Source organism: Kogia breviceps, chromosome 9 (genome assembly GCF_026419965.1).
Source record: "Kogia breviceps isolate mKogBre1 chromosome 9, mKogBre1 haplotype 1, whole genome shotgun sequence".
NCBI lineage: Eukaryota > Metazoa > Chordata > Mammalia > Artiodactyla > Physeteridae > Kogia > Kogia breviceps.
In genome coordinates, this window is record NC_081318.1 from 33,887,740 (window position 1) to 33,900,157 (window position 12,418).

The 12,418-nt window shown below is 35.4% G+C and overlaps 1 protein-coding gene across 3 annotated transcripts in view; it reads left to right on the plus strand.

Annotated features, from left to right (window-relative positions):
• Positions 1 to 1,480: 1,480 nt before the first annotated feature.
• TFEC (transcription factor EC) overlaps positions 1,481 to 12,418 on the plus strand; it is a 75,287-nt gene continuing 64,349 nt past the window's right edge. For 2 of the 3 annotated variants that reach the window (XM_067041669.1, XM_067041668.1), the window contains exon 1: positions 1,481 to 1,607. The gene's annotated coding sequence lies outside the window, so the exon portion shown is untranslated. The remainder of the gene's footprint in view (positions 1,608 to 12,418) is intronic. The other variant, XM_067041667.1, reaches the window with a different exon arrangement.

Below are 12,418 nucleotides of genomic sequence, written 5' to 3' on the forward strand. Positions count from 1 at the left end.
ATAATTCTATCTGAAGTAGTTTCTAATATGAGTTAAAATCCCAAATGTTTCTCTTTCTTAACAATGTTTCTTATTAATCTTGTTTTTTTCTACTTCTAAAATTAGCTTAAATCAATCACCTTTGCTCTAAATTAAGTACTTACTCCTTCCCATCACCTTAGGAGATTTAAATGTGTGATAACATCATAAGAAAATGTAAGGTGACTCAAAAATTAGTTATTGATGGGCTTCCCTGGTGGCGCAGTTGTTGGGGGCCCGCCTGCCAATGCGGGGGACACGGATTCGTACCCCGGTCTGGGAGTATCCCACATGCCGCGGAGCGGCTGGGTCCGTGGGCCATGGCCGCTGAGCCTGCGCGTCCGGAGCCTGTGCTCCACAGCGGGAGAGGCCGCAGCGGTGAGAGGCCCGCGTACCGCAAAAAAAAAAAAAAAAAAAAAAAAAAAAAAGAAAAAAAAAATATATATAGTTATTGATAGTGAGAGAACTTTTAAAATTTTTACTTAATAGTTTTGCAGTTCTTCAGAGAAGACACAAAGTGCTGAGACATTTTCACATAAACTTCACTCCTTGACAAACATCAATGTCAATTTAATTGCATGATTATATAAAACACAAAGAGAGGAATTTGAATGTAACCTTTGCATGAAACTTTAGTATTTATGTTATACGTAATGATGTAACTGTTATAAATGCAAATTTTCACAGCACAAATTATAGTGTGGGAACAAAGTAGTATCTTTAGATTTTTACTTTCATGCAGGTAACTAATATATAAAATGAGACCTCTTTAGATGTTTCATTTATAAAGACAGTGAGTGAGTAACCAGTACTCATGTCCCTTAAAAATATGTCGCACTGGGATATGAAAAATAAAAATAATAATAAAAATTAGAAATCTTGTAAGTTGAAATATATATCTTCCAACTACATGGGAAAATAAAATATTCCTGGACAAGATGAAAATTATCCTGGAATTTGAGAGCAAAATTATATGTAAGGAAAATGTGATTGTATGAAATATGGGAAATTTAATGGCCTAAAGCAAAAATTCAAAATCTGTTAATACTCTTAACAAAACTGCAATTCTTAAAAACTGAAAATCGGTGCAGGTCAGCTTTTTGAAGACACGTTAAGTGTGAGACTTGACACGTCGCAATAAATGTGGGACCTTAGTCCATTTTGATAACAACCATTTACTGCTTGTGTTTATTCTGGGAAGAAATGTTGATTATGGAGCAATAATGGGATCAACTAGAGCTTTTACTGTGGTCACATTACTGTGGAGTACTTTTGTTGGAGTGCTATTTCTCAAGTTGGTAGCATATTTCACATCAAGAAAGGAAGTCCCCCTACATGAAACTGCTGTGTCATTTCTTCTTCCTTAACTGAAATTCCAACCAAGGTTCAGGAAATGCCCTAATGAGCCACTTCTCTTTTCTCTTTCCTCAACTAAGTGGATTCCAACCAGCCCAAACTATTCATTATTCATGATCAGGACGTTTACTTTGGTTGTCTCCTGTGGCATGGCGCTTATGTTATAGGAAGAGGGATTATAATTTGGTGCTGTTTGTAAAGGTGATAACACTGATAGAATCCAGTCACTGCTGGTAGGTAACTAAACTGGCAAGTTAATTTTCTGGACTTTAAACTGTGAAAGACAAGTCTAATCAATACCTATTTTACTTTGATATGTGTGATTTGCTGATAATTATCGTTTCATCTTGCATGATCACTGGATATCAGGATATTAGAGTAGTTGAGCTATGATTTGCTGTAATTTGGGTAAAATATATCTAAAACTCAATCTATTAATGTCTTATTTTAATCAAGATGTAGAAATCACTGTTTTATTTCATGATAACCAAAGGAATTTCTTCTTCCAGTTTAATATTCCTGGGTATTTACTAAATTGGAACATGATTTAACATTTTGTTGCATCTTTTATGTTATTTTATGAGTAAATGTTAATTTCTGTTTACATTTTAGCAATATATATTTTATTGGCTTTTAAAGGTAAGAAAATATGCATACTATTCATAGCAGAAATAACACCAGATAGTATTTTAGCATATGTTATTTTTCCAGCATTAAAAGTTATGCTGTTTTTTTATGGAGATTTGAATCTGAAAAATTTGTGTAGGAGATGTCAAATATCCCCAATCAATAACTTTTTATTATAATAGTTTTCAATTAGTTTATTAGTAATAGTTTTCAACTGTAATAATTAGCAGAGTTGTAGTAGGGACTGGAAGATTATATATATATTTGTTTATATATATATGTACATAAAAACACATATATTTTATATATATTTGTTTATATGAATTATAATCCCATGCTTTCAGTATCATCTTAAAATGTTTCATTGGGAATACACATTTTGGGAAGAAAATAAACCTGAGATAATCTTTAATTCATTTTGGGTAGCTTTTTAGTAACTTATTTACTAGAAACTTCATTTAAAGTTAAGAGAATTTAAAATAACCTTCACAGTTCTTCCCTGTTCAGAGACTGTGTCAACAAAGCAAAGTGAAACAGAATATAGAGTTCATTATCAAGATTATTCAGACAATTCTGCTTCACTTCTATTTTAGATGAATCTGAGTGTAGCTTTACACTTTCAAGTAACTTTTGAATTAATACTAAATCTTTTACTTTTTTTGGTGGAAGCTACCTTAAATAGGCCAAACTTTGTAATCTGCATTTTGAGAATAAAAAGTTTTTTTAGCTGTAAAACAAATGGAATAGAGATAATTTTCATGTTGTCTATTTCTTTTGTTTGATTATCATTATTTTTTAAAAATTTCTATTTCATTACAAAGCAGTAGAATAGTTCAATGTATGAGTAATTTTATTGAACTGGAAGTTGGAGCTGATGTCAAAAATGAAACAAACTGAAAAAAGTTCTTTAAAAATCAGTTTAATTTTAATGACTGTGGCACAAGTGTTTATTGTAAGTTTTAGATAGCCAAAATAATTATTAGGTATTTAAATCTGATGGAAATGTCTACCATTAGTGATATTTTCAGAAATTGTGGTAATTAACACAGTGAAAGTGGAAAATAATTTTGAAAACAGTGGTTTGAATAGTTAGAAAGGAGAAATAAGGAAAGGAGAAACTGAAAGAAATAAAATATTCTTACATGATAGTTTCAAATAAACTAGTGAAATATGATTCAGAGGAATAATGATGGATACTGATAAAGCAATAAACATACAAGTGGATGTATAATCATCAATTCTTTATTAATCAATTATAAATAAAATTCAATTTTATTTTTGTACAAATTAATGTACAATATGAAATTCACTAGACGTACCAGATTCTTCATGGAGGAAAATTTAATTAACTCTTTATAGTAAAAAATATTGGATTAAGCAATGGAGTGATAGCAGATCCAGAGAAGAGATGTTTACAAATAGTAAATTGCAAATTTTATACTATTTGGCAAAAAAACCCAAAACAAATGTATAGTGCAAAATATAGTTCTTGCTCAGGTTTTACTGATTATATTTACTAAGATTAGGAAGAAGAGTCAGTGAGGCATAGAGCAGAGGATGTATGAGGAAAACAGTAAGAATCACAAGTGTTTTCAAAAACATAACCTATGAGGCGAGAGCTTAACAGTAGTCTTATAGAAAAATGAGTATCAATAAACTAACATACAAAAATATCCCTTATTTTCTAGAGTTGTGAATTACCAGCCTGTTCAGAAATCTGTAGGTCAGGGTATAGGTGTTTGTAGATACACCAGAATTGGTCAGACATTATTTTGCTTGTGAGAACTTAGTTGATGATAATTTTGTGATTCCATTAAATTGTAGCTATTGGAGCATGGATGTCTTGGCCAATTACTCATCAGCAAAATGAATGGTATGGAAATGTATTACAGGTAGTTTATATTAAACATTAGGAAAATTGGGGAATCTGTATTACTGAAAAGTGAGATAGTAAGATAGGTTGTGGAATTTCCTTAGGTGACAGTTTTAAGAACAGATTGGTTAAGGACAGAAAACCCTAGGTTCTAATTTTGTAATTGTTCTCAGAATACAGCAGGAGGTTGAGCCTAATGATCTTAAAGCCCATTAGGTTGCTGTTTTTCTTTTTATCACTTCACATTTGAAAGAACATGTGAAATTCAAAAATAGAACTAAAAAAGGCAATTGAAGGGAATGAGTCTAGGAGAGAGATTGAGGTTTAATACGAATTCCCATATCCCCTTATGTTTATTCCCAAGAGTTACCATGGAAGAGTATTTCCAAATCATTTCTTGCCTTTCTTGAAACACTCCTCCTCAGCCTGTGTACTGGAACAGACTGTGATTCACTTTCTAGCTTCTTCCACTGGGCCAGATAATCCTTCTATCCCTCCCTTTGTTCCTTTCTTTATTCCTTGTTTTGTGAACATATTTCCAACACAAAAGTTCTATGCACATGAACAATTAAGTTCTGGAAGATATTTAGCTTCCTTGGGTGTATTTCCATCCAAAAAAGCATTTGAGCCAGGGTTATCTGTTCAATCAGACATGTCACTGTATCCCTTTTTTTTCTCCATTGGTGAAAACTCATTCTATCAGACATCTTTCCACACTCCCCAAAAATCTAGACCAGTACCTATTTGCCTTGAAAATCTCTCTATAGACAGGTAATGCTGTCAGCTAGTGTCTGCAGGGAATTCCTCAGCAGCTAGATTGTTTACATTCTCTGCTCCCTTTGATCCTGTGCAAATTAAAATAGATTTGAACCTACTGAACTATTGAGGTCTGTAACAGAAGTTTTGTCAGTAGCATTTTTGCCATAAGACTCTAAGGTTTGGTAAAATTTTAGGCTTCTCTTTAATTAGTCTTAGGCTAAGAGGCATCTCTCAAATGTTTCTCTCCATTTAGTCAATCACTTTTCCTCTTCTATAGCTTATGATTGTCCTACACATATGTAAGGCACTTTTCACATGATGGATTATTTGCTCTTTCCATCAGAGCAGAGATGTGAAAAGCATGGCACATTCAGGGGTCTTTGATTATAGCTTGGAATCATTGTGGGGAATAACATAAAGAAGAGCTGGAGAGTTAAGATGGGGGCAGACCATAAGAGCTATACTTTTAAGGGTTGTACAGTTTTAACCAGAGTAGCTTGTTCTGATTGTGTTTTAGCAGGATATCTCTGGCCATTTGGAACACAGATTAGTGGGATGAAAGACCAGAGTCATAAGTTTTAGATTTTGTTTATAGAGTGCTTCTGTATCTGCTTTAAGACAGCAAGGACAATTATGTGTCTCTGGGTAATACTTTGAAAAGTGGTTGTACCTCTGGCAACAACAGACGGCAAGTTCTTTACTAAAAGTATTGTAGAACCTACTTCATAAGAAAATCAAAGGTGGTGGACTGTGTCATTTTCCACTGTAAAAATAACCACTTAAACCGAAACATGGATTAGCTCCCAAACCAGTGGGCCAAGGAAATATTTGCAAGTGATTCAGTGATTTCTTTGTGGTTGCTTTGTTTAGTGCTGATAGAACACACTGTAAAATAGGAAGTCAGAAGTTCAGCATTTTTAGCTTGCTACTAACTCGCCATGTGACTTTAAATAAGTCTGTGTGTGTATATGTGCGAGTGTTAGCTGAATGTTTTATATTGAATTAATACCTAGCATGGAGAGTGAATGAAGGGCTGGGGCTGGGCCTGAGTGTGAAGGAAGAGGGGTCTGGTTGTGTTAAAGTCTCCTGTGCTTGAAGAGTAGTTCTGAATTTGCTCCTAGGATATCAAATTTAGATTGGTCATGGGAGCTCTAAGATTGGAAATAAAGGTCACAACCCAAAGGGAGGACTTCTCTGCTTCTCCCTATGGGATCCCTGATCTCACATTTCTGACAGATTTCTAGAGCACAGAACATAACCAGGGGCTACTGTCTCATATATTCTCTCCTATGAAAATAGCCTTGGAGGACTCTGCCTTAGGACAGAGCTCTCAGAGCAAAATGAAGTAGAGAATGAAGCAACTCTTTGCATAATTTGCCTTTTCTTCATAGGTCACATCTACTTTTCCATATTTTCTAAAAATACATTGCCAGTTCATTCTCATTTCTATTTGTTTCAATAGGAAACACTGGTGTACTAAGTAGTATCTGAATTCATTTAGATTCAGCCCCACTGAACACAGCCAGTGAAATATGTAACACAACCTTTAACCAGTTGCTTAAGATGTATTTGTCTAAAGACAAAACAAGCAGCAACAATGACAAAAGAGCAAGCAAAAATATCCTATAATATGCTAGGAGAAGGAAAGAATTTATAAAATGAATGCATAAGCTGAAATATTAAGTCCTCTATTGAGGATAAAAGAGAGACAGTGAATGTTAATTACTTCTGCTTGAGTAGCAGTAATCTTAGAAGGAGTTTTAACCAGTATCAAAATCAGATATTGTACATTAAATAGTCTTTTCTCTTCCACAGTTGATAATAGTTAACATCCATTGGGCTCTCATCATGTACTAAAGACTTTATCACCTCATTTGAGCCTGACATGCCCTTGAGGCAAGTGTGCTATCGCCATTGTTGAGAAAAGTGAGGCTTTTGAAGGACAGGTAACTTTTCCAAGGTGACCAGTGGGTAAGTGATGGAACAGCGACCTGGATCTAGGTCTGTAAGGGTCTTAGACCTAAGTAAACTCTGTAGTCTTTTCTGGGGAACTTTTAAACTTAAACTGTATCTTTGTTGTTCTACTTTATTCATTTTGAACAAGATCCCATCTTTATAGCAGAGAAGGGGAAACAGTTCAAGGGAGAAGGGCTGGGGGAAATCAGAAATCACAGCTCTGCTAAAAGTGGTTCCTAGGCTTATACATGGATAACGAGGTCTTTGACTACATTAAATTTGCAAAAATGGCAGTTGCAGAGGTAACAAGGGACCAGAATAGATGGCTCTATTTCATAAAAGAAAGGGGCAAAGTGAAGAGACTCATTAATGTTGAAGCAGTAGATGGATAACCAGTGACAAATATCAAGCAGATTTGCTTCAGTTTGGTCAGAGAAAGGTCATTGATTATTTTTGGTTAAACTGGTTCACAGAGGCCAGGTCTCCATAAAAAAAGGAATTAATTGCTTCCATTTCCCACTAATTGCCTCAACATTTCCCTTTGCTTTGTCATTGGAGATTTGGTCAGAGAGGCGAAAAGTCAAAAGTCAGAGTTTGATGGAATCTACATAAAAAGGGAATCTGAGGAGACCAAATTATGGCATTTGGTGTAATAATGATAATAATATTTAGCATTTTTCCCTGGGAGTGCTGTGGAATTTTAGAGACCTTTTCAATCTTTAATCAGACCATAGGGCACATTTAAGAGAGTTCACTGCTTTTATTTCCATCTAGAGGATAAGGCATCACAGAGAGATGAACTGACCTAGGGCAAATCTCCTGAGATGTTAATCCTCTATGTTGGATTACACCTTCTATGTTGAGTTTTAGCTAGAAGGCTGGGCACTTCCCAGAGGTATCATTCATTCATACTCCTTCAGAGTCTAGACTTTTTGCACATTTCTCTTTGAGATTACTACCTCTATCAATGGCAGAAAAATCACCCAAGAAATTGGCATGAAATAGGTTTGATGTCACAAGAATTACTTAGTTTTCAAGCTATTAATTGATTCTTGAGCCATCTTCAATTAATGAGATACTCTACCTGTATTTTCTTAATTAACCAGTCATTAAAATCCTTTATAGCTCTAAAGCCTTTGGAATCTGTGAGTTTTGTCATCCAGACATTTTGTACTTTTTTGGAACCCAAAGTGGCAGTGTAGAGAGTGGGAAGAACATGGGGTCTGGATATGCCAGGTCAGTGTTCAATCTTCCTGGTTCCTCTGATTTACTTGTAATACTTTTGGAGGCCCAATAGACATGTTGCTCTTTAGGAGGTCCCAAACCTGCAATATCAGCTACTCTTCTTTGCTGGAAGAATCACAAATATGTTATTATTAATTAGATATTTGTTACATTATAGGTTCTTAGAAACATGGTGTATTAGAATGAGCATAGGTTTTAAAGCAAGGCACTTAGGTTTCAAAACCAGCTCTGTCATAACCAGCTGTTTGATCCCAGACAGGTCATGTAATTTGATTGAAACTCATGTGTAAACTCATTTCTTCATGTGTAAACCTGGTATACCTCATTGGGTTTCATGATTATTAAATAAGAAAGTAAAGGTAAAGCACCCAGCTCAATGTCCACATATACTTATTAGCCATGTACCTATTCACATCATTATTAGAAATGATAAAGATATTAAATGGTAAAACTATTAATTGGGGCATGACTTAAAACATAAAACCCTAGTATAAAAGAAGTCTAGTACTTTATATGGGCTGATTCCAAACCCTAAAATCCTAATTGCTCCTCTAACACTGCTTTGGAAACATCAGACTGCAGTTCAAGGTTGTCATTTGTGCAAGCTGAGAAATTAAATAGCCCTCTCCCTCATTTTTAAATTAAGGGGATTCTTAAAGCTTATCTTTTGTCTGACAGAAATGGCTCTTCGCACCAAGAATCAAAAACCATTGTTAACAGTGATATCTATGTCACCAAACCCTTCCTTGGATCCTTTCTAAGTGTTTATATTTAATTTCAAAAGGTACAACCAGCCCTTGTCAGAACACATCTCAGTCCTCTAACCAAGAAGTGTTAGGAGCTGGGCATATGGTTTCTTCCTGTTCCCATGGTGTTTTTCCCTTGTCTGCCCCTGCCCTTGGCTCCCTCTGGAGCTCTCAGCAGGCCCCATGAGCCTTTTCTCCCCAGTGCTGAAGCTGAGGTCCAGCTCTGAGGGGAGCCCTAATTGTCAAACTAGTTGCTCATAACTTTTTTGACTTGTTTCTCTTAAACAATGTAACTTAATAAAACTCTTTCAAATATGTAAACAGGGCGCAGCTACTAACACAGGAAGAGCTAAGACCGTGTACACATGGGAAAGCTGGTTTGACTGTTTTGATTAACTTGACTGCTCAAGTCAGTCAAAAAGTAATCACCAGTTAAGCAAACCATTTTGACAGATTTTTGGCCCACTGTGACTGCTTATTTAACTGGCTTGCCTGTCAGCTTGAAGTGGTCAGATTGACTGGAGACAGTCTAACTGGAAAATTTAACTTTGGAGTACGTGTATACCAGAATCTACTTTAAATAACTTTATTTGAAATCTGTACATATTTTCCTGGGACCAGTGAGAGAAGTTTGAAGGTGACACATTGCAGCATTTGACTTTCTAGAGTGAGATAGATGTCTTGCGACTTGCTAGCACTGGCAGTATATTTATAGGCTACAAAACAATCACATTTCCCCTCATGCACATATAGAGTTCAATAAAATTGAAACTCTACCTTAACTTGGCCAAGTCCTAATGTAAGGCATTATATTCTTTTACTCTTCTGAAGGGTTGGTGATAGATGTATGACAGCAAATGACTTCTCAGATATCGGGTTACCAATTCAGTCATTAGTGACTTGGGGTAAGGCAAAGTTGACTTTGCCACTAGGAGTAGTCATTCTAAGAAAAATTTATGAGAGAAAGAAAAACAAAACAAAACCTTTGATGAGAGGCAAAAGAAACTTGTTGACATTATTATTTGAGCTGCTTTTTCAAAGCAAGCCCCTTTATATCTATCTATCTATCTATCTACCTATCTATCTATCCTTATGTTCCTTTAGGAAATTTACTTTGAAATGAGCTCCAGCTTTGGGCAAGACATAAACAACACTATAAGGATGGAAAGAATGATTTATTCTCACATTATAGTGTTGGATTTTATGGGGAGAACATAATGAGGTTATTGTCTGCTGTAAGCACATTTTTATAAGGTCTGGTTTATGCTGGTTGAACATCCTAATACATTTATGTTGAGATCTTGAAATATCCTGTTACTGTTTGAAAGACATTCATGTGCTGCTCTTCAACACTCCTAAAATTCTAACTTTTCCGATGGAAATGTTTTGTAAATGTTCAGGACTTAGATGCTATCTCATGTACTTCTATTAAAGTTCAGTGGTAAGGCCAGATAGAAGTTAAAGCCAGAGTGTTAGTAATGACTAAAATAATGATACTTTTCTTATAATAGCTTACTTAATAGTCATATTTTCTCTTGTGTTAGAGTCACTTGATGTATAATTCTATTTTTAAAATTTTGTGATTAATAGAGAGAAAGTAAGCTTACTTTAACTTTGCTTTCAAAGTTTATGCTTTTTAGTCATTTTACGATTAAGTGGTTTTAGCAGTAAAGCCCTTTGACCTGAGTAAAAGAGAGAAATAAATTAAATCTCACAGTTTGAAGAATGCTATAGAGAGTCCACTGGGGTATATATTTAAATTGTATATGTTCACTACATTATAGAATCATTGTTAATGATGTTTCAATGATCATCTTGATGCTTCAAACCTTTTACACATCTAGGATTATTTCCTTAAGCTATGCAAATGTACAAATTTACTTCCCTGGCAGCAACTCACACAGATGCCTATTGCATTGTTCCCTCCTCAGCCCTATGTATTATCATTTAAAAATATTTGTTAATTTGAAAGGAAAACATCTTCATTTTAATAATCAATTCTGACGAGGAACAAAGACTCAGTAGTGAGACCAGTGAGGCTTTGAACTCAGGCTTTGCTTCAGAGCTCCTCAACCTATCCTTTATCTCCACTTTCTCATGAAAGTGTGAAGAAAGGCTACTCACCTCACGGCTTGCTGCGAGGATTATATGAGACATGGTGGGTAGCACTCCGTGCTCTGTGCCTGACACAAAGCAAACTTTCTATACTTATCAGCAATGTATGCCATTATTATCATTATGATTATTAACATACTTTTTCACTTTCAAGAGAACACCATCATAGAGATGAGCAGACTTTGATTGATTTTAACTCTGCATGCTGCTTTATTAACATGCTTAACATGAGCCTTAATTAGCTTATCAAAAAAATGGGTCAAATAAGGGATCATAATCATAAGGGATCAAATGAAAAATGAAGTTGAATAGGTAGGTGGGGGACAACCTATCCATAGGCCATGATAAGGAAACTGAACTTTATTCTAGATGAAATGGGAAGCAACTGAAACATTTTTAATCAGGAGAGAGGTTAATCCATTTTATGATTTTAAAAGTCCATTCTGAAGTGTGTATGAAGAATGGCTGAAGAGAGCAGAGGGGACTGGGAGATGAGTAATGAGGGATTCACAGTAAGGGATGATGGTGGCTTGTACTAGAGCTCTGGTAGTTAGATATAGAGATGACTCTATTTGAGGTCCATTTGTGAGTTAGAATGGATGGGGTGGATTATATATGAGGGTAAAGGAAAATGAAGGACAAAAGGAAGACTGTGCAGGTTCTGAGTTGAGAAATTGGATGAATAATTATGCCATTAACTGATTTGGAGAAGAATGAAGAGAAACAGGCTTTGGGGAGGATTATCACGAGTGGTTGGACATGCAAATTTTAAATTTTGAGATATTTGTGAGATATCTATCTATTTATCTAATATACATAAGCCTCGGCCTCCCAGAGAGAAACTTTGGGATTTATGTTTTGTTAGTGTGTAACTGGTATTTATAACTGAGGGAATAGATGATATCATCCACATACATGAGAAAGAGAAGGTGTCTAGTGCTGAGTCCTGTGTCATCTCCAATTCACTTCTCAAGTTACTGCATTCCAGTTTCCATTTCATAGAGAGTTCTGGAAGAGAATTGCAAATTTGGGTATCATTAGCATATTGGTGGTATTTAAAGCCAGGGGAACAGATGAGACCCTCTTTGGGGAGAGTGTAGAGAGAGAGGAGAAGTGCCTAATGCTGAGCCCCAAGGTCTCCTCATTTACAATTTGCAATGTCCCTCCTGTCCCTACAGGCTGACTTCTATTCTCACTATGTCCCTGAGATCATTCTCCTGAGGGTCACCAGTGACCCAGTTATTTCCCAATCTGCCAGCAATATCTCCTGCTCGTTCTATTCCCTCATCCCTGTGCTATTTGACTCTGTTAACCAAGTTTTCCTTGAATTCTATCCTACTTTTGGCTTTATTATATCATTCTGTCCTAATTTTCATTTTACTTTCTTGAGATTTCTTTAGTCTTTCCTGCCCATTACATGTGATATTCCTCAGAGTTCTTTACCTGGATTGTGTCTTTTTAATTCTAATTCTTTGTCCTGTGTGATTTTAACTAAAACCCTGATTCAGTGATTTGTTCTAAGCTGGCTACCATATCTGTTTCTCTAAATCCACACATCTAGCTGTTTACTAGGCATCCCTGTTGGATGTTTCACAGCCACTCTGATTTCATTATGTCCAATACTGAAATTATCTTTCCTTCTAATCTTTTGCCTCCACTTTTATTCTTTATTTTGAGAAATGCTGTCTTCTCCACCACTTCCTCATATGTGAATCTTCCCCTT